The sequence below is a fragment of the Vipera ursinii genome (assembly GCF_947247035.1).
Source record: "Vipera ursinii genome assembly, chromosome: Z".
Classification (NCBI taxonomy): Eukaryota; Metazoa; Chordata; class Lepidosauria; order Squamata; family Viperidae; genus Vipera; species Vipera ursinii.
Genome location: NC_139517.1, coordinates 46,769,925 through 46,797,737, shown reverse-complemented (window position 1 = coordinate 46,797,737; position 27,813 = coordinate 46,769,925). Strand labels below are relative to the sequence as shown.

At 38.6% G+C, this 27,813-nt stretch overlaps 1 protein-coding gene across 1 annotated transcript in view; it reads left to right on the top strand.

Moving 5' to 3' along the window:
* Positions 1 to 381: 381 nt before the first annotated feature.
* Positions 382 to 27,813, top strand: part of TANC2 (tetratricopeptide repeat, ankyrin repeat and coiled-coil containing 2) — a 370,144-nt gene continuing 342,712 nt past the window's right edge. The window contains exon 1 of the mRNA XM_083378993.1: positions 382 to 595. The gene's annotated coding sequence lies outside the window, so the exon portion shown is untranslated. The remainder of the gene's footprint in view (positions 596 to 27,813) is intronic.

The window sequence follows — 27,813 nt, the reverse complement described above, 5'->3', positions numbered from 1 at the left end:
TGGTAGAGGACTGGGAGCCGCAGGAGATGGTTGAAAGAGCCGACCTGTGGTATAGACCTACACCCTTACATATAAGTAAGATATAAATATTAATCACTGTCCATCTTGAACGCATAACGGAAGGAGGAAGTTTTAGAGTTCACAAGGTTAATACTGTATGGCACGAAACTGTGACTGAATCTGGATATTCTGCTTCAGATACCATAATTTTCATTGTGTATGGTTTTATTATTATTGTGAGCTGCCCTGAGTTGTACTCTAAGATGGGCAGCATATATACACACATATATACTATCTACAGTTAATTACCCATATATTATCCCCATTTAAAAAATTAATCATTATCTGCCTACACTAATTGTTTCATTTCTCACACATAAACCCTCACAGTTATAGACATAAACCCACCTTTCAGCCAAAATAAACAAGAAGAAAAACACTCCCTAGGATGAAAGGATTGATGGAAAATAGTAGTTGAACTGGGGAAGAAAGAAAAAGGGAAAGGAAAAACCAAACTACATGTGAGTGAAGAAAGGAGACAAGGAAGGAAAGAAGAGAGAAAAACCCTGTTTTAAAAATTACAGAAATTCATCAGGCAAGTAACTGGTTAATCTTCAGTGACATTCTTTTTTTTCAGCAGCAGTATCTGCAATCATTTGCTCCTCTGCCTATTGGCTTGCTTTCAAAAACCTTTTTTTATTCTTCATATTCACTGAATTTAAGATTTTTTAACCTTCCTTTTACTTATAAACATGCAATTTAAAGGTATAATGTAAGGAAAAAATTTCTGGTGGCATTACATAAATATACGTTTTAGTAACAAGTTTAAATGCTGTACTGAAAATAGCAATAGCACTTAAACTTATACATTGCTTCACAGTGCTTTACATCCCTCTCTAAGCAGTTTACAAAGTCAGCCTATGGCCCCCAACAATCTGGGTCCTCATTTTACCGATCTTGGAGGGATGGAAGGCTGAGTCAGCCTTGAGCTGGTGAGACTCAAACTGCCAAACTGCAGTCAGCCAGCAGTCAGCAGAAGTAGCCTGCAGTACTGTATCCTAACCACTGTGCCACCACAGCTCTGTTATAAAATGTTATAAGAAACGTCCTAGTAACTGATTCTCTTTAAATGATGAGCCTACACAGAAGTAATAATGAATCTTCAGTATTCTACATTTGAAATAAGTATTTTTGAATGGCATTTACCGTATTTATCGGCGTATAACACGCACCGGCGTATAACACGCACCTCATTTTAAAAAGGAAATTTCAGCTGCAGCTTCGGATAATGGGTCATTAACTATGGGTCATTAACATTATATCGGAGTATAACACGCACACATCATTTGCCCCCTATTTTCAGGAAGAAAAAGTGCGTGTTATACGCCGATAAATACGGTACTTCTGTGTCATTGAAAATTTATATATTTCTATTTCAAATTCTTGTCTGGAACTTGTTTTCTGTTTTTGCCTTCATTTTTTTTAGACAAGTCTCCTTTTTCTCAGGCTTGTAACAGTAAGTGGCAGTCTTATAGATTACTTAGAAATAAATTCCATGAATTAGTGAGATTTACTTGAACATAGTAAATCCATAGTGAATCTACAGAGTTCATGGATCCACAAGTTGTATGTAAATCAAACCACCAACTTTGTGCACTTATTTATCCTTCCCGATTATTAGTAGTTCAATTTGAAACTCAGTTGTACTTATTTTAAACATACTGATTTAAGCTTATTTTAACTAATTTAATTTTGGGGAAATTTTATCTGTTGAAGCAACAATGTTTGGTATGGGATAATGAATTTATCCTGCAATTAATTTTTTTAAAATAAATGCTGGCAAGATTTCAAGTGTTTATTGATCAAATTCCTATAACTAAAATGTTAAAGTCCGGGTTTTTCAAATATTATTTCCTGTTGTGTTTATGGAGATATAATCAAAACAGCTTTAGAGATATCATGTGATATAAGCTTTTTAATAGAGAGAACTGTCATATATGGCGATAGTTAAGACAAAGGTAAGTTATATGGAAGAGTTAAGGAAATGTCTTGAATCTTCTGATTTTCTCAAGGAGTAACTCTTTCAGGATTTCTCAGCTGGGGTTTTGCAAAATTCTTGGTTTCCATAAGAGGTCACAAGGAGTTCCTTGGGAAATAATAATTTACTTGAAAAAAAGAGACCCCACAAAAACATTCCAGCCTCCAACACTGTGCACAAGCTGAAAAGAGAGGAGTGAGTAAGAAGGGAGATGCAGCAGATGGTGAGAGAGTGTGCACAAAAAAGACACTTGCTGGGACATCTGTCCTGGAGCTCCTTGTTGGTGCTTATCTCTGTTTCTACAAGCACAGTGGCCTGGCTTCTTCTCAGGGCAGATTCAGGAAATCCAGTGCTGGGTTGGCTCTGGCATCAGTGGCAGCAGGAGCTACCCACAAAGGCGGGAAGAGGGAAATGAAGTGGGGGATAGGAAGAAGTTTAATTCTTAAATTTTAGTTTTTTAAAAATTCATAATTCTTAGTTTAAGAGCTCTATTAATGCATATGTACTGGCCCACATATGAAATGAATATAATAATTCTGTAACTTCTCGCATATATCTGAGCATGAATATACAGGGGGTTCCTGATGCCTGAAAAATATTCCAAGGGTTCCTTCAGGCTCACGGTTGAGAAAGGCTGCATCAATTAGTCACAACTAGGCATAGTAACAAAAATTCACTTGCTCACTGTGTTCAGGAGAAACAAACACTACATCAAGAAACATATAAGTAAGCTTGAATATAGTTACGCAAGGAAGAAACCACAGATAAAACATGGCTAAAGAAGTAAAAGAATTAATAAAGGAAAGATGAATATAGCTTTTAAAGTAATAAAGTCAGGAAAATGTACGAATTCAAAACATCTATTAACAATTGCATCCTGGATTATGGTTCGAAAAAGGGCAGATTGCTGGTAAATGAAGCTGAGATCAGTTTCTATTCTGTAGTTATACCTCAGGAAGAGTTAACCAATTTATCACATCTTTTTGGGAAGGTAAGAGATAATCTATTATTCTAAGACAATTCAGTTATCTAAGCTAGGTGGAGTTTTAAGATATAGAAGTTAAAAGAGATTTTGTGTGTGTGCGCGTGAAGCCTAAATTTTGAAGTTTTCTGTCTTGGCACAGACTGAATTGAGTTAGCAAAGAAATGGGATACAAATGCCTATTTAACAGAAACTTCTAGGAAAAGTTCGGAAGATACCCAAAACTTGATAGAAGAACTGATATTTGTTGCTCTAAATGGCTTCAGATGAATTCATGGTTCTAGCAACATTTATTTAGGTAACAGCACTTTACTGTATCAGTCATTGTTTTACTAAGTCACAGCGAAGAAGAAAAAAATTGAGAAGAATCTTGGTTTGTAAGAGTCAACATTGGGGCCTTTCTGTTTCCCCCCAGATTATTACTAGAATGATTATACTCAGGGTATCATCAAAGGCACCCAGTTTTACTATTATTTGGGGTTTCTTCTTAACTGGATATGCGTGCTAGTTCCTTCTAGATCACAGTATCATTAGGTTTTGCTTTTTCTTTGCTTTTCTGCAAAAGATGTCTCTACTTTCAACAGTTGCAAATATATCAATAGAAAAATATGAAACAAGCCATTCAGTGAGCAATGGCTTTACTTGAGATGCTACAAACTGCACAATTAAAATGAGCAAATATTAGAAGAGGTGATGAGATCGTAAAGGCAAAGCAGATTATAAACAAGTAGTGTTCACTTAATCATTGATTCAATAATCATTCAAAGTTACAAAGATGCTGAATAAATGTTATGGCTAGTTCTTAAAATTACAGCCATTGCAGCACCCTTGTGGTCACATGATAAAATTTTGGGTGCTTGGCAACCCATCCACATTTATAACATCAGTGTGAACTTCAATTATCCCTACTCACCTATCTTCCTCCTCCACCTCTACCCTTTTGGCCACCCTGCATTCCGTTGCTTACACCTGCCACTCCTGCCACCTTCAAATGATCTTTGCCAACTTCCTTCTGCCACTGATAAGGCTTGCATTAGCAGCTTCCTCAGTAGGCACACCTTGTCAACAGGAGGAAGAAAACAGCAAAGATCAGTTAGGGATGGTAGGAGATAGCAGGGTAGGTACTGCCTGGTTTAGGGTGAATAAAAGGGCAGAGATGGGGGAGATAGCTGGTGGGAGGAGTTGAAACAGCTGAGCATGATAAGTGCAGGAGTAGTGCGAGGTCCTTACTAACAACAGTGTGGTCCTGGCCTAACAACTGCAGTTGGGATTACTGGAAATGCAATTGGTAATTGATATGGTCATATGTTATTTTATCTAATGAGTACTTTACTCAGTGATGGAAATTCCAGTCTCAGCTGGAATTATTGTGGGAACTGCCTGTACACGTAGTCCTTGCTTAATCATTCATTTAGTGATTGAAGTTGCAACAGTGTTGAAGAAAGTGACTTATGAATTGTCCTCTCACGACCATAACATTGTCACTACAAACAGGTAATTGTGATTCATTCACTCACATTTACAGTGGTCGCAGCATCCTGGGGTCACCTGATCATGATTTTGACGTCAATGAGAAAGCCATCAGAGAAGGTCTTGAGTTATAGTTACATAATGTCTCACTTGAGAACCATAGTGATTGGTTTAATGAATATGGCAAAAAGATAATAAAATCAGGTGTGGTCACATGATGCCTCACTTACTGACTGCACTGGTTAACAGTGAATTTTTTTGGTCCTTCTACTGTGGCCATAAGTTGAGGATTATCTGATACAGTAAATGAGTAAGATAAACTATTGCAGTACAGCATAACAGAAATAAACTATGAAAAATTAAAACAAAAATGGTATACTTGATTGAAGTCATGTTGAAGGCAAGTATTTTTTAATAATAATTAGTGTCTGAGCATGTGCAAAGGGAGCTTGTAAAGCATGTTTTCATGCGATTTTAGTTCCTAAAACAAGGTTTGTAATTGATAATTCCACATAGCACTCAGTCCAAAACATGCGATGTGACTTCTAATGTAATTAAAAATTTGATTTTGGATAACTTTCCTTACTTAAAATTGTTTTACTATATCCATTATGATTAATTATGCAAAAATAATTCATTTCAGTTTTATTGAAAATGAGAGTTTCTGCTTACCTTACTAGAAACAGACAGTGGCTGATTTCAGAAAAAAAATAACCTTGTTCTTAAATCATAATTATTTCTATCTTATTTTGTTTTTCTGAGAATTGTACAAGACAGTAATTTAAACAAATATATATGGATACTTGTCATCTTGGCCATCTTATTTATGTTGTTATTGTAGTTTAACTACTATTAGTTGCTATTATAAAAGAATTCTAACTTAAATAAAGGCAAATATCATGTCCCAGGATAATGTTGCGGGATCCAATCTGGGTCAGTCACTGGGATCAGAGGTTTAGTCTTCTGAGCTTTTGGACTCGTGCTGGAGTTCATCCTCGGGAACTTCTCTCTGCCAACTTTTCTCTTCAGCATGAATTCAAAAGCTCGGAAGTCTAAATCTCTGGTCTCACTGACTGATCTAGATTGGATCCTGCTTCTAACTTATTCTGTGGCACTCTAAATGTGTTTTTGGTTATGTCTGCTAATGTGTACTGATTCTGGGGTCCCACAATTATGTGCGAGAATAAATGAAAACTTCAGTTAATAGACTGGAAATAGGACAACACTGCAATATCTTCTTGAATAATATATTTTTGGATAAAAGTATAAGAAATACTTGTAGTGATACAGATACTGGGATGTTAGAAGTTTGGGCATGTGAATGTACGGTAAGTGTGTACTTTTCTATGAATACAGTACTGTATTGTTAGATGAAATCTTGAGATAGTTTTTTGGAGTAAGAGGAGTATAGATTTAAACATTAATTATCAATAACCAATTAGTAGTGTTTGAAAATGGAAAGAAAAATTATAGATAAAGGTTAACAAATTAGAGCAAATAAATGAATTCCTATATCGTGGAAGAACATTGTCTAAGGATAGGAACATGCATGTAGAAATCTTAAGATGTACACTTGCTGGTAGAAATGTAATGGATAGTACGTGGTCCGTTGCAAGGAATGTATGTTGAAAGAAGCAAAACACTATTCCTGTAAGAATGTTCTCTTGCTTGCGTATAGAAGGAAGTTTGGCATGTGAGGAGAAATGTAAACATATCTTAAATGCTGTGGGAATGTGTTTACAAAATGTGTGGTGTAAAACAAGAAAACAGAATGAAGAATTCATGTGTACTGTATTGTTGATGGAGTAAAGAAATGACTATTGTGAAAAAATTAAGCTAAGATGGTTTGATTATGTAGAGAGAATAAATGAGAATCAAATTGTAAAACCATATATGAAGGAAAAATGAACAAATCAAGAGGAAGGAGAAAATCAAGAAAGGGGGAAAACAAACATTCTAAAATGTGGAAAGGCTAATGGAAATATAGTAGATAAAACGTAAAATCTCTTGTGAAGAATGAATGTCAAAAGAAATAAAAATGCACTTTTGTAGATTGTAGCTTTATTGTATAATTATTGTTTTTTAAAAAATGTTACTTATTTCAACAGCTATGTAGTCAGCATTTGGGAGACCTTTGGGACTACTTTATTCATTTATTCATGTTCAGTCTGACTATTATTCTTGTGTTAATAGAATAAAAAGAGAAAATAATTTTATAATTTATCTGTCCTCCCTTTTTTAATACCCTTTCTTATAAGGTAGGTAAACTGCTTTTGTTAGATTAACTCTTTTCCTGGGTCTTAAAAACATTTATTTATGTACTTTTTGGAAAAACTCTTCTTTTGATCCTTCTGTTTTAAATTTTCCCCAGTTCTCTTCTTCATCTTTTAATTAAGATTCTTGAGAGAATAATTGCTAATTTGTACTGTAGCTTCACTTTTCTGCTAATAATTTTATAGATTCATTTCAGCTAGGTTATTATGTGGGATGCTCTTAACAGAATATGCATTGATTTGGTGGTTCCAAGATAATCCACCTGTAATCATCATTGGTGCTACTAGATCTGTCTATCTACTGCATTTGACATATTGGACCACCAAATATTATTACCTTTTGGTATTGTTGATGTGGAACTTCACTTTCAGTTGTATCTGTCTTGTCAGACATAATAAATTTAATGGAACAGTTTTATTTCCTAACCTTTCCTTTGGGATCCATGTTGAATCCCTTATTAATTTCTTTAACAACCCTTTAGCAAAGTTCTCTGATTTTATCTTCCCAGTTAATTATCACATCTGTGTGATGAGTAAAAGGTCTACTTGTCCTCACTCTGGTTGAAGTGGTGTTCACACTTTTTTTCCAATTGTTGAGTAAAGATTTTTGGTTGGATGTTGTCCCGCTATCATTAACTGAATTAACTATTACAAAGATCATTGTTTTCCATCCTGACAATTTCATTTCTTTATTTCCTGTTTCTGCCTTTGGTTTTCAAATCTGCTGGTTCTGCATCTTCCTGACTGTGAAGAACCTGGAAATCCAAAGTGATGATAAATTGTTTTAAAGCCTTTCATAAAAACAATAGTTAGATTGATGCTCATGGGATTTTTTTGCTTCTTAGTAAGGTGATGACTCCATACTTGATTCATGCCCTTGTTGTATCACTACAAAAAATATAAAGTAATAGAAAAATGAAGCTAAAATGCTCTGGGATTTTAGAATTCAAATAGACATTGGCACACAATACTCCAGATTTAATAGTTGTTAATAAGAAAGACAAAAAAGTCTGCATAGTGGATTTTGCGGTACCTGCAGACAACAAAATAGAAGAGAAAGAACTGGATAAAATAATAAAATATGAAGTGGAATGACTATAGTAAAAGAAAGAAAAATAGTACCAATAGTAATAGGTACCTTGACTTTAATCCCAAAACACCACTTGAGCACCATCGGCAGTGAAAAATCATCAGTTCATTTCAAAAAGAAGCTTTTTTTTGGAACAACTTACATCTTGTGACAATACTTATAATACCATTAAACAACAATTGCCTTCCCAGGTCCTTGGAAAGGATTCCATGAATGGATAAAAATGCCAAATCCAATCTAAATATATGGGTGACTAAGTGAAGAATAATAATAATACTAATAATACTAATACTACTACTACTACTACTAATAATAATAATAATACTAATACTACTACTACTACTACTACTAATAATAATAATAATAATAATATGAGGAAAAAACAATAACGGAAAGCATGGTAAAACTAAAACAGCGTGTAATAGCAAGAGCAAAGAAAATTGAAAGATACGAAGGACAAATAAAACAATATTGTGAAAATGTCCAGTTCAGAAGAAACCAGCACCTCTTCTATCGGTCACTTGACAAAAATCAAGTCCAAACTACTGTTTTCCCATGTAAAGAAAAAACTTTAAACTTTCTGAAAGAACTGTGTGAAAACCCAGCGGAACTGCCTCCTGGATCAAAGATATCCAAAAACAAGCAACACAAAGCAAAATGGAGAATAGTGTAATAACCACTGATACGGTTGCAAAACAAGAAAAGAAGTCAAGAACTGGAGTACACCTGGCTTAGACGAGCTGCATGGATACTGGTTGAAACACCTCACCAGCCTCCATCACTGCATGGTCACTCTGATGAAATGCTTCAAAATGCCACAAGTGAAAAATGGTTAACAGCTGGTCGAACATACTTGATAATGAAGGACCCAGAAAAGAGCACAGAACCAAGCAACTACCGCCCAATACCTGTCTGCCAACAACTTTCAAACTTTTTACAAGAATACTGGCAAATTCAGTAGTCAATCATCTGATGGAAAATGGTAGAACAAAAAGAAAATTATAAAAAATCAAGAGGAACAAAAGATCAGCTGCTCACTGACAAAATGGTAGTTAAAAATGCAAAACGATGGAAAACGAACTTAAATATGGCGTGGATTGATTACAAAAAGGCATTCGACTCATTACCTCACAGCTGGATTGATGCGTGTTTGGAAAACTTTGGAATCAGCAAAAATATCTGTACATTTTTGAAAGCAAATATGCAAAAATGGAAAACAGTCCTAACAGCAAATGGGGAGAACATTGGTGAAATCAACATCAGATGAGGAATCTTCCAAGGAGACTCACTTTCACCACTACTGTTCAACATCGAATTAATTCCATTGACAGTTTTATAAAACATAAAACTGGGATACCACATCTCAAGCCAGCATGGCAAGATAAACCATCTACTATACATGGATGACTTAAAACTGTACGTGAAAAGCCACACTGAACTTGAATCAATACTCAGCGCAGTTCAACTGTTTAGCAGCTACATCAGAATGAACTTTGGACTTGGAAAATGTGCTATATTATCCACGCAAAAAAGGACAAATGGAATAGAACTGGGAAATGGAAGTATTGTGAAAGCACTAGCAAAGGATGACAGTTACAAATACCTAGGCATATTGGAAGCAGATAACATCTTGAATGGAAAAGTCAAAGAGTCAACACAAAAGGAATACATCAGGAGAGTCCGCAAAATACTAAAATCAGAGCTGAATGCTGGAAACATAATTAAAGCCATTAATACATGGGCAGTCCCAGTGTTACGCTACCCAGCTGGAATTATCAACTGGACTTTGGCTGAATTGGTACACCTAGACCAGAAAACATGTAAATTTTTGAATATGCACCATGCTCTACTGTTGCGCTGAGCGACTGATCAGGGTTCTGGCCTCAACTCTTAGAGCCCCGTAACGGGTGAGGATTTAGAGGGACCCTCGCAAGGGTGAACACCTTGAATATGGAAGGATTTTGCCCTTTGCCACCGACCCAGTGTGCCGGACGTTCCAACGGTCACACTTGGGAACTGCGATAGCTCAGGAACAGAGTCCTAGGACAGACTGAGGCACCAACACAAGTTTGTTCAAGGTGAGAGAGCACAGAGTGCCCGGGGTGGATGTTGTTGCCCCCCCGAACAGCTTTGCACAGCACTCTATTTATTGAGCAGTTTCATCAGGGAGGGGGAAGTACACTCATGAGAGAGCAACATATGAAAGGTCACAGGAAAACATAACTCATTGCATACAACTGCTAATAAAGAGCAAAAGTCATCACAGGAAAGAATAAAGCATAGCTTATCATATACAAACGCTAACAGAGAAGACAAGAGTTATCACAGGAATGCATAACTTGAAAAGCATAACTTGAAGCAAGGACAATTATAAAAGACAAGTCTTGTTATATACAATTATAAATGAAGCAGGGGACAAAGGTTTATCACAGGAATGCAGACTTCATAATTGTAAATGGGGGAAGGCAGAAGTTTTATCTTGAAGCAAGGACAATTATAAAAGACAAGTCTTGTTATATACAAGTGTAAAGAGATTTATCACTAGAGACAGGAAGGGAGAACTTTGTAACTTTTAATATAGGAATCAAAAAGGTCTTTTGGGATATAGGAATCAAAAAGGTCTTTTGGGAGTCTGGCATAACTACACTCTACATCCACGAAGTGACATCGGCAGGTTGTACCTGCCAAGAAAAATAGGGGACAGAGGGTTATTGCAAATCCAAACTGTAGAAGAAGAAAAAGTTTGAATGACTATGTGAATCAAAGTAGAAAAAAACTGCTGTAGACTATGAAAACAGAGATCATTCACAGAAACAAAGGCAGAATGTAAGGAAAAACGGCTGGATGACAGATTAAATAGATGGAAAACCAAAGCTTTGCATGGACAGCATTTGAAAAACATTGAAAGAAAATGTGACAACAACTTGACATGGGCATGGCTTAAGAGGGGAATCATCAAGAAAGAAATGGAAGGCTTACTACTGGCTGCTCAAGAACAAACACTACAAACTAATGCCGTGAAAGCGAAGATACAAAAATCCACTGACAATCCAAATTGCTGACTTTGCAACGACAGAGTTGAAACTGTTTCACATCTAATATGTGAGTGCAGCAAAATCGCGCAAACTGATAACAAAGCTAGACATGACCGAGTTGCTAAATTAATCCACTGGGCATTGTGTAAAAAATATGACTTGCCTGTGTCCAAAAAGTTGTGGGAACATAGGGTTGAAAATGTTGTTGAGAATGAGAGGGTGACGATCTTGAGGGACTTCCGAATATAGACAGATGGCCATTTGGAACACAACACGCCAGATATCGCAGTTGTAGAGAACCAAAGCGTACATTTGATCGATATCGCTGTACCAGGAGATGCCAGAGTCGAAGAAAAAGAACTAGAAAAAATTACGAAATACCGTGACCTGGCCATCGAAACTGCACCGATTATGGATGAAACGTGTAATAGTGATACCCATTGTCATCGGGGCATTGGAAACTATATCCAAAAACTTTGCAAAATACATCAAGAAATTGCGGCTTCCTCCAATAACTCCAGCAATGCTAGGAAAAACTGTGCTACTTGGAACATCTTACATTTTAACGAGGTACCTGGTTGATACCTAGGATGCTGGCAGCAACTTATGTCAACCATCAGTGCCAGTCAATTTGAATATTCAGTTGACTGAGGTTCATGTCTAATGAATAACAATAATAACAATAACAATAATAAAGTTGGAAGAGACCTTAGAGGTCATCTAGTCCAACCCCCTGCTAAGGCAGGAAACCCTATACCATTTGAGATAAATGGCTGTCCAGTCTCTTCTTAAAAACTTCCAGTGTTGAAGCATTCACCGCTTCTGGAGTCAGGTTGTTCCACTGATTAATTATTCTAACTGTCAGGAAATTTCTTCTTAGTTCTAGGTTGCTTCTCTCCTTGATTATTTTCCATCCGTTGCTTCTTGTCCTGCCTTCAGGCGTTTTGGAGAATATCTTGACTCCCTCTTCTTTGTGGCAGCCCCTGAGATATTGGCACACTGCTATCATGTCACCCCTTGTCCTTCTCTTCATTAAACTAGACATACCCAATTCCAGCAACCGTTCCTTATATGTTTTAGCCTCCAGTCCCCTAATCATCTTTGTTGCTCTTCTCTGTACTCCTTCTAGAGCAGGGGTGTCAAACTCAATTTCATTGAGGGCTACATCAGCATTGCAGTTGCCCTCAGGGGGCCGGGTGGGTATGGCCAGGGTGGGCGCGGCCTACTGGGTGGGCGCAGCTGGAGTGCGTATGGCCTACTGGGTGGGCATGGCCAGCTCTACATCGTTCGCCTCAAGGGTGCCTATGGGGGCCTGGGCAGGAGTGGGACAGATCTGAGGGTCTCTGGCAGAAGGAGGGTCTCTGGGCCAGGGCCAAGGTAGTGGGGACCATTCCCTCACTGTTTCCAGGATGGCTTCGGGGGCCACATGAAACCACTTCGTGGGCCGGATCTGGCCCCCAGGCCTTGTGTTTGACATGTCTGTTCTAGAGTCTCAACATCTTTTTTACATCGTGGTGACCAAAATTGGATGCATTATTCCAAGTGTGTGGCCTTACCGAGGCATTGTAAAATAGTATTAACCATTTGTGTGATCTTGCTTCTATCCTTCTGTTGATGCAGCCTAGCACTGTCTTGTCTTTTTTGGCAGCTGCAGCACACTGTTGGCTCATTTTAAGTAATTGAACACTGGGACTATGAGATCCCTCTTACAGTTACTACTACTAAGCAAAGTACCATCTATACTAAACCTGTATATTTGTTTTTTCTTGCCTAAATGTAGAACCTTACTTTTTTCAACATTGAATTTCATTTTATTAGATAGCGCCCAGTGTTCAAGTCTGTCCAGATCCTCCTGTATCTTAAGCCCATCTTCTGGAGTTTGGCTATTCCTGCCAGCGTGCTGTTGTCTGCAAATTTGATGAGTTCCGTATCTATCCCCTCATCCAAATCATTGATGAAGATGTTGACAAGCACTGGGCCTAGAACAGAGCCCTGGGGCTCTGTTCTACATACTTCTGCATACTTCCCTCCATGTAGATGCAGTTCCATTGCAGTTCCATTGAGGACCACACATTGAGTACAACGGTCAGCCAGCTACAAATCCATCTGGTGGTGATGCTGTCTAACCCACATTTTTCTATCTTATCATGTCGTAGGTTGTGATCCACTTACTGAAGTCCAAATAAATTATATCCACAGCATTCCTCTAGACCACTAATTTTGTTACTTGGTCAAAGAATGCAATAAGATTTGTCTGGCATGATCTGTTTTTGACAAACCCATGTTGGCTTTTGATAATGACTTTGTTCGTTAATTCATTGCTTGATTATCTTTTCCAGAATCTTCCCAGGTATTGAGGTCAGGCTGATTGGTCTATAGTTTCCTGGATCCATGTTTTCCCCTTTTTTAAAGATGGGAACTACATCAGCTCTTTACCAGTCCTCTGGTAGTTCTCCAGTGCTCCAGGATCTTTGAAAGATATAGTTCAGTGGTTGTGAGATCACATCTGCCAGTTCCTTCAGAACCTTGGGGTGTAGTCCATCTGGTCCTGGTGATTTGAACTCGTCTAGGGTGGACAGGTGCTCACTTACCATTTTCTTGCCTATCTCAACTTGTGTTTCTAATCTGTTTTTTATGGTACTGTTTTTGATAGATTGGATTGGTTTTTTCCCTTTGTGCAAATACAGATGCAAAAAACGAGTTGAGTAGTTCTGCTTTCTCCCTGATGCTTGTCACCTTCTTGCCACTTTCTCCCACAAATGGACCAATCATTTCCTTAACTTTTTTCTTGTTTTTTTACATGTTGAAAGAAACTTTTTTTTGTTATTTTTGACTTTTGTCGCAAGCCTTAGTTCATTTTGAGCCTTAGCTTTCCTCACTTCATCTTTGCAGGCTCAGACTATTTGCTGATATTCTGCCTTAGTTAAGTGCCCCTCTTTCCACTTTTTATACTTGTCCTTTTTGTCTTTCAATTTATCAGAGTTCTTTATGCAGCCATGCTAGTTTCTTTTGAGAGCTGTTATTTTTCTTCTTTGTTGGTATTGTTCTATACTGGGCTTTAATTATCTCACTTTTCAAAATATCCCAAGCTTCTTGAGTTGTTTTCCCCTTGAGGATTGTCATCCATGGAATCCTTCCCAAGCTCTAAGTTTATTGAAATTAGCTCTCTTACTATATATTTATTAGTTCAGTTTCAGAAAAATAATTATTTTGTATTTAAAAATAGATCAGTTAATTATAATTTATGTAAAGTTACAATTTTAAAAGAGTTGAAAATCATTCTATAGCTCATAGAATATAATTTTGCTCTCTTAATCTCTTGTCAGTATGTTCTTCAAAGTTTTGTTCAGCATCCATGTGGGCAGCCTCTCAAGTAGTCAAGAGAGTTCTGATATATTTTGCTATCTATAACAACTTTTCTTAATTATGCTACATTTTCGAAACTTGCAAAATTGTTATTTCTTATGTAATCTAAAATTTTATCAATTTGATTCTTGCAATTTTATCACTTTTCCTTTGACAGATTAATCATGCTGAAATCTATGCATTCCATTCATTTTCTGGTGCTATTTGTCCATTCCTACTGCTCCACACCTTATTTTTGTACCAGCGCATGGAAATATATTGATGAGAGATATATAATTTCAAACTTATTTAATAAATAATGGGCACTGTGAAATTTTGAATCATTAGTCCATGTCAGACCCTTAATTCATTTTGCTTGTGCATTCCATTTTTGGGGACTGCTATTTTATTGGGAGGGAAGAAGTTTGCTCTGTTGGGAGGGGTAGTTTGTATGAACTCTGGGTTGCATTTCCTTTGCTTTGTTCTATCTTCTTTGAAGTGATCCTCTCTGGGTGTAAAAGGTGGGAGGAATGTGCCAGTTTCAAGAGTTCTGCTTTCTTGGGACCACTAGTTGAGGCAGGTCCCTACATTAGGCAAGTTCTGCAAAGTGGTGAACCTGGAGGAATGGAAAGTCCTACCATGGGGAATGTGCATATAATGTCCAACCACAGCAGTGAGCGAGAAGAGGCTGAGCACTGGGTAGAGTGCTCCCCAAAGGCTTGTCTAAGCGATAGCTCCTCTGATTCAAGGGAGGAAGCTGTAGCCGTGGAAACCCTCCTGTAACTGAGATGGTCAATCGGAGTCGGAAAGAAGGATGACTGGAGTGAAGATCTCAGAAGGTGACAGTTGAAAGCCGGGGTGGAAATGAAAAATGGAGAGCTCGCTCAACCTCAGTGAGGAAGGGGATGAAGTATTGAGCCAGGCCGATTGCTTTTTGAAGCAAGCCATAGACCTGATGGTGGAAGCTTTTGAAGGGGGAAGAAGCTGACAACTGCAGGAAGGCAAGCGAGGAACTGTCGGAGGAAGAAGCTGGAAGGGAGGAAAGTGAAACCTCCCTCCCAGAGACATCAGCAAGCACTGGGCAGAGGAGATGCCCGCAGAGCCTGAGGAAAGGGGGTCCAGTGGCCTGCGCGGAAGACACCCCCGGCATAAAATTTGAAGAGGATCCTAAAACAATTGGGATTCCTCCTGTCCCACATCTTAACCTACATGCAGGACTATGGCTGGGAGGTCCCCAGTGAAGTGGCCTGGGTCAGAGTAATCATGCTGGCCATGGAGGGGGTTGCAGCCAGGCGGATGGTAACCCTGAACAATGCTGAGGTGCCCGAGCTCCAAAACTTCACTCGATTCATGGCCGCACTGAGGCAGTGGTTAGAAGAGCCCTTGGCGGATAGGAAAGCTCGAGATTGCATCAAAACAGGCAAGGCCGCCGGCCCGTGGCCGAATACACTTAGAAGTTTCGGGAACTAGCATACCGCCCCAACAGGTCACAAGACATTTTAGTGAGCTGTTTTAAAAATGGGTTAAGTGACAACCTGTACCATGCTGGCATTGCCGGGGTAGCCCCTGAATGCTTCCATGACTGGTGCATTTTGGCTGAAGAGGCAGAGATCGAGCAAGCCCAAGACCAACATTGCTCCAGCAGAGTATGGAGAGGGAAGAGAAACAGCAAGACATCCCACAGCATTATCATGCTCAACTGCCTGCTTTAAGTGTGGCAAGGAGGGCCACCAGGCCATAGATTACTATTTGAAAACCCTGGTGAGGAAAGGAGACCGACCGGGGGGGGAAGCTGATTAAAATCCCCCAATATCCCAAGGAGACGGCAGTGAAGAGCGCTGAGGTTGTAGAGTTCTGTTCCCCCCCTGAAATCAGGAGGGGGAGATGTCCAATGACAAACCCTTGGTAAGTGGGCCGATTGTGCCATTAACCATGCCCATAGAACTGCTAATCCCTGGCATGGAGAAGTAAGTGGCCCGGAAGGCCTTACTGAATTGCGCAAGATGTTTAATAAGCCCAACCCTAGTGGGGAAGTTGGTGATCTGCTTAAGAGCCGATTTTATTCTGCCAGCTAGATGGGTTCATTGCAGGGGGCGACCCAGCTACCTCTAAGACTAATCATGGGGAGCCACTCTGAGACTCTGACCTTTATAAGGTTAGGCTGTACTCCATGATTTCCAGGGAGTTAGATGAACTGCATAGATAAAAATTCATTCAGTCAGCCAGACTGAAAATTGCTGGTCCAGTATTGTTTCGAGAAAAAAAAGATGGGTCTCTTCATCTCTGCGTGGATTATAGATGTTTGAATGCTGTGTGTGTGGACAACTTGTACCCCTTACTCCTCATGACGGACATGCTAGCCCACCTCTCGAAAGGGAAAATCTTTTCTAAGCTAGACCTCCAGGAAGCTTATTACAGAGTCAGAATCAAAGTAGGAGTGGAAGACCATTTTTAATTGTCCCCTAGGCTGGTTCCAATTTTTGGTGCTTTCATGTGGTTTAAGAGGAGCCCCAGCAGTGTTTATACAGCTCATAAGGTGCTCCATGAACATCTGTACAAAGGGGTTTTGGTGTACTTGGACCATATATTAATTTACACCAAAACAAAAGCTGAACACATGAAATTTTTTTCTTTTTCTTTTTTAAAAAAGTATTTTATTAGTTTTCTATCAATTCAATTCATTTGTGCTTAATAAACAACGTGTTGTCTGAGTTGATTTTGCCTAGTCATAAAGATTAAGTTCTTACTCTCTATCCCACTTTTCCAACCACTGATAAAATAAGTTCCATGTTTGAAACTTATTTTCCTTTAATTCTCTGTCCATTTCTGCACAGTCCAATATTTTCTTAATTATCATTTCCTCTGATGGTGTTGTATCATTTTTCCAGTGCTGCACAAATACAATCCTTGCTGCAGTTAATGTAATGTAATGTTAAATATATATTTTGTTTATCAAACTTTTCTGGCCTTATGCCTAGTAAAAAAAGTTCAGGTTTAAAATCTACATATTTTCCTAACATTTTTTCTAACCATGTATGTATTTTAGTCCAATTTTTTTTGCTTTTACAATGTCCACCACAAGCGATAATATGTACCAGGTTTTGATTACATTTCCACCATTTGCTAGACATATTTTTTAAATATTTTTGCTAATCTAGTAGGGTTAGGCAACTTTAATATAAAAAGGCATAGGACAAGGATGTCCATTGTCCCCACTGCTATTCATAGTAACATTGGAAGTTCTCAATAGAAACATCAGACAAGATCCGGAAATTAAAGGAATGGAGATAAAAGACGAAAGTTACAAACTACAAGCATTTGCAGACAACTTGGTATTTACTCTAGAAGAACTGTTGGATACAACATCCAAATTATTGAAAAAGAGAATTTGGAGAAACAGCAGGACTGAAAACAAATAGAGAAAAAATTAAAGTTATAGTTAAAAACTTGACGGATAAGCAAAAAACACAACTGACAGAAAAAATAGACCTACAAATAGTTAAAGTGAAATATCTAGGAATATACCTAACAGCAAGATGTGCAACGATAGAAGGAGATAATTACATAAATTCATTAAATCAAATAAAAACTGACTTGGAAAATGGACAAACCTACAATTATCAGTGCTAGGAAGAATAGAGACTGTAAAAATGAATATCTTACCAATGCTTCTTTTTTTTTTTAATTTCAAACAGTACCTGTAAAAATAGGGAATTTTTTTTTGATGATTTGAATAGATTGATCTTGAAATTTATTTGGCAAGGAAGGAAAGCCAGAATTAAATTGAAAATGCTACAAGAAACTAAAGAAAATGGAGGATTTGGACTACCACATACATTGGGTTCTATACTACCAAGCATGTATTTTAACATGGCTGAAACAAAGGATAACTCTCAGAAATAAAATGTTATAGTTAGAAGGTCATGACTTACAACTTGGGTGGCACACATTTTTATGGTATCAGAAGAATAAAACCTATAGATATTTCCAAAATCACTACATAAGAAATGCATTATTATCTATATGGGAAAAGTTAAAACCTAAAATCTATACGAAAATCCCAGAATGGCTATCAACAATGGAAGCTTTTGCACATCCAAATTTAGTCAAACTTGAAAAAATTCTAAGATATAAGGATATTCTGAATGCAGATGGGAAATTAAAATCTAAACAAGAGTTAGAAGACCAGGGCATTGACTTATCATGGTGGCCCCAATTGCAAATGCAATCGAGGTATAACAAAGATGTTAAAGATTACGGCTTTTATAAAGATCAGACAATATTTGATCAGGTGTTGTTGACTTCTGATGAAAAAATGATTAAAAATGTATAATTTTGTATTGAATTTAAAAATGGAAGATGAACAAATGAAAGAAGCCGTGATTATATGGGCAAAAAACTGGACACAACAATATTAGAGAAATGGCAAAATCTTTGAGAAAGAAATTATAAACTGACTGGCAACTTCATATAAAGAAAATGTATATAAAATGTTTTATAGATGGCATTTTCCAAATTAGGGCAGTCTTAAACTCCATGCAGCTAAGCTGTATGCCAAACTTTCAAAATGCGACTTCCACAAGGAAAAAAATGATTATTTAGGCTAAGGGATCTCTCACAAGTGGGTGAAGATGAACCCAGAAAAGTTGCATGCAGTTTTGGAATGGGCCTCACCACGGACCCAAAACTAGCTGTAGAGCTTCCTGGGTTTTGCAAACTTCTACAGGAAGTTCATCCCCTCATTTGCGCAGATCGCACTCCCCATCATGAATTTGCTAAATACCAAGGGGAAAAATAAACTGAAACCCAGCCAAATGCTAAAATGACTATGGAAAGCCGGGCCGCGTTCAAAAATTGAAAGAGTTTTTTTTTATGGTGTTAAAGCACCCAGACCCAGAGAAACTATTTTTCATTCAGGCCGACGCCAGTGATGTAGCTGTAAGCAGTACTACTTAAGGAAAACCAGGAAGGCGATTGCAGCCCTGCGCTTACACTTCAAAGAAACTGACAGAGACCAAGCAGCACTGGGGAGGGTGGATGGGTCTTGGAGAAGAAAGCTTATGGCGTGCAGTGGGCCCTCTTCACCTGGAGGCATATTCTAGAAGGGAGCAAAATCCTTTTCCAAATATGAACTGATCATAAAAACCTTGAAGCACTGAAAACCCCTAGGAAACTGTCTCTTAATCAGGCATGATGGGCCCAGCACTTCCACCGATTCAATTTTACCCCCTGGTATTTACCAGGAGGAAAAAACTTCTTTGCAGATGCTTTGTCAAGGATGCCACAATACAATAGCGTAAAAGCAGAGATAGTCAAGCCATTACTACTTGTGCAGCAACTTGCGGCCCCAGTGATCACAAGAGCACAAACTAAAAGTACCCCACCACTGGACAATACAGTAGCCACTGAATTCAAACAAGCCCTAGAGCAGGGGTGTCAAGCTCAATTTCATTGAGGGCTGCATCAGCATTGCGGTTGATCTCAAGGGGCTGGGTTGGTATGGCCAGGGTGGGCGTGGCTAGAGTGCGTATGGCCTACTGGGTGGCCGTGGCCAGCTCTGCATCGTTCGCATCAAGGGTGCCTATGGGGGCCTGGGCAGGAGTGGGACAGATCTGAGGGTCTCTGGCAGGAGGAGGGTCTCTGGGCCAGGGCCAAGGCAGTGGGGGCCGTTCCCTCACTGTTTCCAGGCTGGCTTTGCGGGCCACATAAAACCACTTCGCGGGCTGGATCCGGCCCCCGGGCCTTGTGTTTGACATGTCTGGCCTAGGTGAACAAAGAATTCCCAGCTTTGGTGCTTATTTTGTTTATTTTATAAAGAAAATTTTTAAACATGCCTTGTGACAGAGAAAGAATAATCAGTGCAATTAATGGCATATGTATTTCATTAAAAATCAGTGCTGATTTGAGCTAGTGGTATCATATTTAAATTTCACAAACTTTGGCATTTATCCTCACATTGAAATTTTCATCATTTAGATTCTAGAAGCATTTTGTTCCTGTTTAAAATAAAGTTATGAGGACTCCATAAAAGTCATTGATGATTATAAGTCTGAAAAGAATTACAAAGTTATTTTTAAAGCTCTGGGCCTCTACCATTCCACAATTAGATATAGCACTGAAATGAAATAGATTTGGGACAATAAGGAACATTATAAAATATACCTATCCTAAAATTGTTCCTGGAACACAGCATAAAATATATTAATAGATCAGAAAGAACCCCAGAACAACATCATCTTGGCTATGCTCAATATTCATCTTTCTACCACCTGAAAAGTATTTAGAGTAAAATGGGATTTGCAGGAGAGTAGCAAGTCAGAACCCATTGTTCACAGGAAGAGCATTGATGCTTGTTCTGCATTTGCTGGAAAAATACCTCAAGGAATGCTGTACTGACAGATGAAACAAACATGAAAGTTTGGGGCCCTAGTTATGTTAGGAAGAATCAAAAGCTGCATTCCACAATAAGAACTTCATACCATTTGTCAAGCATGGAAATGGTAGTGTCATTGTTCAGGAATGCTTTGCTGCCTGCATAATGTGCCATCATTGAAGGAAGCATGAATTCTGCTTTGTATTAAAAAAATTCTATAGAAGAATATCAAGCCATCTGCCCTTGGGCTTGATTGTTTTCTTGTAGACATTTCATTTCCCAATCTAGGTAACATCAGTGTCTATAAGAAAACAACCAAACTCACACAGAACCAAGGAGACCCCTCATTTCAATCCTGAGCCACAAATATTCTTCTTTATTGGAACAATCTGTCCATCAACTGAAGTTCATACAGCAAGGCATTTGATACAAACATACAAACAAGTTTACAGAAGAATGGCTGAAAGTGAATAAATCTACAGTTTTGGAATGACAATGTCAAGTCGAGGCTTATATGCCATGTAAATATAAATATAAATGTAATATCACAAGCAATTCATGCTAGAAAATTGAGTTGAACTTCATGGAGGAGTGTCCTGAAATTCCTTTATAGTAAAAGGTAAAGGTAAAGGTTCCCCCGCACGCACATGCGTGCTAGTCGGTCCGACTCTAGGGGCCGGTGCTCATCTCCGTTTCAAAGCCGAAGAGCCAGCGCTTGTTCGAGGACATCTCCGTGGTCATGTGGCCAGCATGACTAGCACGGAACGCTGTTACCTTCCCACTGTAGTGGTCCCTATTTTTCTACTTGCATTTTTACGTGCTTTCGAACTGCTAGGTGGGCAGAAGCTGGGACAAGTAACAGGCGCTCACTCTGCTACGCGGCACTCGGGATTTGATCCACCAAACTGCCGACCTTCTGATCGACAAGCTCAGTGTCCTAACCCACTGAGCCACCGCGTCCCTTTTTCCTTTATAGTAGACATAACCAAATATAGGAAGAATATTTAATGCAATGAGTGAGTCAATCTAAGAGAGCATTTGTTTTTTTTACTGGCAGGTCTTTAGTGATGTTTATGAAATACAGGTAGTCCTCAACCATAATGGAGCCTGCCCATTATGGTCATAAGTTGAGACAGTCTTAAAGCACTTATCCCTTATCTTTTTAGAAGAAAAAAACATACTTGCGCCAAGAATGTAGTCTTATTTTCTGTGAGGATACTTTACTAGTTCTCTGTCATAGTCTTTTTACTTTCAGTCCTGACTTCTATGTAATCCATTTTTTGACCCCTTTCTATGTACTTGTTAAAATTTACTGTTATAGTTTTAAAAATAACCTTAAATTTACAGGAACAAAGAAGTTCATGTCTGGTTTGCTGTATCTGGATGTCAGATGATTATGTGGTTTGCCTTTGCAAATTCTTTAGTAGCACAGTATGATATAATGACTTACAAAGCAAGTGGAAAATATAAATGAGTATTTGTTTTTAACTTACACCTGTCAAAAATGGGAATAAAAGTAGCTTTTGCATGACAATAAATTTGCTTTTACATTTACTCAGTTTGTTTCCCCTATTCTTGTTTGCAAGTATGTTCCTAAACTGTGATTTAGGCAATCAGATATCAGTGTATATTGATTAAAACTACATGGTGCATGATTTTAGATACCTTTCTCAATCTCCTACCATCTTTTTTTTAAATCTAAAAAGCTACAGATACTCTAGGAAAGTTGTAAGAAAGCAGTCTGCCAATAATTTCGGTTGTATAGTATGGCTGTGCTACTGTTTTATAAAAGCATTGCCTTAACAGCATGGCACATCCCCTTATATTTTCAGTACTTTTTAAAATTGAACCTTTTTACCAGCGAGGTACATTGGTTGACATTTTCAGTTAGCTACCTGTTATAATACTATGATTACTTTCTTAGTGATTAACAGCTTCCACGTCATTACTATGTTTCTGCAATTTGGATTTTTAAAAAATATTTATGTTATACAGCATTTGCAATTTAAAGCTCATTCATCCAGTTTGCAAATTGTTCTAAAAGGATATCTTAAGTCTCCTTTTGGATTTCACAGCCCCAATTCAATTAGTCAGAAAAAAGGACTCTTTACTCTTCTAGCACAGGGCTTTTCAACCTTTTCACCCATTGTACCACTTTTAGGATATGGCAACATCTGAGTACCACCAGTTGCCTAGCAAGGTGTCAAAAACTTGATAACAAAAAAAAAAAAAGGAAAAGGAAAAAAGTGAAGTACAGATAATCCTCAACTTACAACAGTTTGCTTAGTGACTGTTCGAAGTTACAATGGCACTGAAAAAATGCCCCCCCCCAAGCCACAACCGAGCAAGACACCTGCCTGCCCGCCTGGCTGCGCTCTTCCTCCTGTACGAGGTTTTCATTGTTGTGAGCATTGGCAGATTGGCAGCAAGGGTGGGGGTGGGGGTGTGTTTGGTTTTTATTCCTCCCGTCTGCTGGATGGTTGCAGGAGTTTTGGTCACTTCACATGATCCTGGGACACTGTGACTGTCATAAATATGAATCATTTGCCAAGCATCTGAATGTAAATCACAAGACCCTGGAGATGCTGCAACATTCCAGCTGATGAGCGCTTCTTCTGGGCTCAGAAGCACCAGGATCAGTGCTGAGGTCCAGCTGGGGCCTAGCGCTGATCCTGGCACTTCCGCTGAGCCCTAACAGCCCCGAAGAAGCGCTGATCCTGGCGCTTCCGCCGAGCCCTGAGAGCCCTGCAGCTCCAGCCATCTCTCGCTCAGGCTTATGAGGTGCTGCCACCGGTTCAGCTCGTTCCCCTCCCCCGCTATCACTTTTCTAGGATGGTCGCGTACCACCTGCCAGGTCCCGTACCACTGGTTGAAAAGCCCTGTTCTAGCAAACTATCAGAGGATTAGGAAAACCAGTCTTTCCCCCACTTCCCCCCATCCAAAATGCCAATTCAAGCCTGAGAGGAAGAATAATTTAGTATTTAGTATTTAGAAACATGAGAAAGAGAGATCAGTCTGGATCAACTGCAAATTTGCCCTGTCTCTGCAATTGATTAAATCCCTTAAAATGAACAAAGCTCCAGATGTTGATTGTGTTTTACCTGAAATAATCAAAAAGTATCCCTATTGGTTGGTGCCTCTGCTAGAATTCCTTTTTACATTATAGATCAGATTAGTAATATTCCAAAACATTGGGGATTGGCAATAATAGTACCAATTTATAAAAAAGGCAATGATAATAATCAATGCAATTATCAGCATTTCAAATATTGTTAACAAATTATATGCTAAATATTTAAATCACATGTTTCAAGACTGGATATATTCCAAGATGAGCAGGCAGGATTCAGAGAAGGGAAATTAACACTACGCTATATTTGGTGTTCCACCATCTTGCACAAAAATATACTCTTAAAATAACTTCCTTCTTTCTGACCTTTGTAGCTTTTAAATATGCCTTTGATTCTCTTTATAGAAATGTCCTTTTGAAAAAACTAAGAAACATAATTATTGACAGGTGCCTTATTTTCTGATACAAAAATGATACAGTATTTTAAGAATGAAATATAATTTGCAGGAATCCATCTCCGGGGCAGTAATGTTCAGAAAGGATTGCAATAAGGATGTATTCTTATCTTCTCTGTTTTGAACTTACATGTGAATTCAGTGGTGGATCTTTATAACTTGAGTTTCCACTCTCCTAAACTGTAGAATGCAAAATCCCTATATTTCTATGCTGATTTTGCCCTCATAATATCACAAATCTTTATAGGGCTGAAAAGAACAAGGGTGGAATTACTGCGGTACTGTAGACAAAATCACCTGGTTCTTAATTTTGAAAAATCTAAATTTCTGTTTTTTGCTAAGGGAACCACCCAGTCTTTCTGGTCAATAGAAGGACACAAATTAAAACAGTTTACTACATTTAAATACCTTAGGGTGGTTTTTTACTCTAAAGATACCTAAGATCAGTGCTAGAATCATGTACTACAGCTAGCTTTTAGTACTGTTAAGGGCTTATTTTACATAGAAACCACTTTCTGCAGCACCAAAACCTTTTGACTCTAAATTTCTGGCCTAAATCATTATGGTACACAACTAGGAATTTGTGTGAAAAATATTGCATTGAAAGTGCAAAAAAAATTTTTGAGATCAATTCTTACTCCATCCAGTGGAACAGAAAATGCCCAGTTAATGCCCAGGCTTGTAATAGGAATGTCTGCAGTCTAGGTAAGGGCCGGAAAGATCAGCACAAACTACTGGCTAAAAATCAGTTTTTTCCAGTCAGCCAGATCTCCCCCAGTCCTGACAGTTTTCCTTTTCCCTGGAAACAGAACATAAAGTAAAAATTGGCATTTTGTAGGTTTTCTATATCATCCTTAATTTTTAGGTATGGTGAAACCAAATTACTGTGTACCTGCAAAATAAGGAATACAAAGTTTCAGACTGTCTTAACATGGCAGATACTGGATAGATACCAGCACTTAAGAACCTGCAAGATACTTACAAGATTTAACTTTTCCTAAACATCTTGTCATCTGCATTGTTATAAGGTGGATACATTAATTGAGTGCACCTGCCCATGCGATGAGAAGAAGATTGAATCTGTTTTGCATTGTTATTATACTGTATATCGTACAGGATATTAGATCTGCTTATATTCTGCCTCAGTGTATAAATTTCTGGAGGGCCAGAGAGTGTTTCTGTGAGCCGTCTTTGAGAAGATTTCAAACCCTTTGTCCTGTTCCCTCAGAAGAAATGGAGTAGCCTTCATAGTCAATAAAAGAGTATGAAAAGCAATACTGGGATACAATCCCCAAAATGACAGAATGATCTCAGTTCGAATCCAAGGCAAACCATTCAATATCACAGTAGTCCAAGTCTATGCCCCAACCACCGGTGCTGAAGAGGATGAAATTGACCAGTTCTATGAAGCCCTACAGCACCTTATAGAACTAACACCAAAAAATGATGTCCTTATCATCATGGGGGATTGGAATGCTAAAGTAGGAAGCCAAAAGATAACCGGAATAACAGACTAGTTTGGCCATGGAGTACAAAATGAAGCAGGGCACAGGGTGATAGAATTTTGTCAAGAGAATACGATGGTCATAGCAAACACTCTTTTCCAACAACCCAAGAGACGGCTCTACACATGGACATCACCAGATGGTCAACACAGAAATCAGACTATGTGCTCTGCAGCCAAAGATGGAGAAGCTCTAAACAGTGAGTAAAAACAAGACCAGGAGCTGACTGTGGCTCAGACCATGAGCTTCTCATTGCAAAGTTTAGGCTTAAACTGAAGAAAGTTGGGAAAAGTGCTAGGCCAGTCAGGTATGAATTAAATCATATCCCTGTTGAACATACAGTAGAGGTGACAAATAGATTTAAGGAATTAGATCTGATAGACAGAGTGCCTGAAGAACTATGGACAGAGGTTCGCAAAATTGTACAAGAGGTAAAACCATCCCAAAGAAAAAGAAATGCAAGAAAGCAAAATGGCTGTCTGAGGAAGCTTTGCAAATAGCTGAGGAAAGGAGGGAAGCGAAAGGCAAGGGAAAAAAAGAAAGATACGCCCAAATTGAATGCAGAATTCCAGAGAATAGCTAGAAGAGATAAGAATGCCTTCTTAAATTAACAGTGCAAAGAAATAGAAGAAAACAATAGAATAGGGAAGACCAGAGATCTCTTCAAGAAAAGTGGACAGATGAAGGGAACATTTCATGCAAATATGGGCATGATAAAGGACCAAAATGGCAGGGACCTAACAGAGCCAGAACAGATTAAGAAGAGGTGGCAAAATTACACAGAAGAACTATACAAGATCTTAACATCCCTGATAACCATGATGAGCTGGTCACTGGCCTCAATCCAGACATCCTAGAATTTGAAGTGAAGTGGGCCTTAGAAAAACCGAGGAACAACAAAGCTAGTGGAGGTGACAGTATTCCAGCTGAGGTATTCAAAATCTTAAAAGACGATGCAGTAAAAGTGCTACACTCAATTTGCCAGCAAATTTGGAAAACTCAACAGTGGCCACAGGATTGGAAAAGATCAGTTTACATTCCAATTCCAAAGAAAGGCAGTGCCAAAGAATGTTCAAACTATCGCACCATTGCACTCATTTCTCATGCTAGTAAAGTTATGCTTAAAATCCTACAAGCTAGACTCCAGCAGTATGTGGATCAAGAACTACCAGAAGTACAGGCAGGATTTTGAAGAGGCAGAGTAACTAGAGATCAAATTGCCAACATACGCTGGATCATGGAGAAATCTAGGGAGTTCCAGAAAAACATCTACTTCTGCTTCATTGACTATGCTAAAGCCTTTGATTGTGTGTATCACAACAAACTGTGGCAAGTTCTTAAAGAGATGGGAGTACCAGACCAACTTATTTGTCTCTTGAGAAACCTATATGCGGGTCAAAAAGCAACAGTGAGAACTGGACACGGAACCACTGATTGGTTCAAAATTGGGAAAGGAGTCCGGCAAGGCTGTATACTGTCGCCCTGCCTATTTAACTTATATGCAGTGCACATCATGAGAAAGGCAGGGCTAGATGAATCAAAAGTTGGAATTAAGATTGCCAGGACAAATATCAACAACCTAGGATATGCAGATGATACCACTCTAATGGCAGAAAGTGAAGAAGAACTAAAGAGCCTCTTGTTGCGGGTGAAGAAGGAGAGTGCAAAAGTTGGGTTGAAACTTAACATTAAGAAAACCAAAATCATGGCATCTTGCCCTCACAATTCCTGGCAAATAGATGGGGAAGAAATGGAGGTAGTGACAGATTTTATTTTCCTGGCTCCAAGATCACTGCAGATGAGGACTGTAGCCAAGAAATTAAAAGACGATTTGCCATTTGCAATGGCAAATTTAGACAGCACGCTAAAAAGCAGAGACATCACCCTGTCAACAAAAGTGCGTATAGTCAAGACTATGGTCTTCCCAGTTGCAATGTATGGCAGTGAAAGTTGGACCATAAGAAAAGCTGAGCGCCAAAGAATTGAGGCTTTTGAACTGTAGTGCTGGAGAAGACTCCTGCGAGTCCCTTGGTACTGCAAGGCGATCAAACCGGTCAGTCCTAGAGGAGATCAACCCTGACTGCTGTTTAGAAGGCCAGATCCTGAAGTTTAAACTCAAATACTTTGGCCACCTAATGAGAAGAAAGGACTCCCTGGAGAAGAGCCTAATGCTGGGA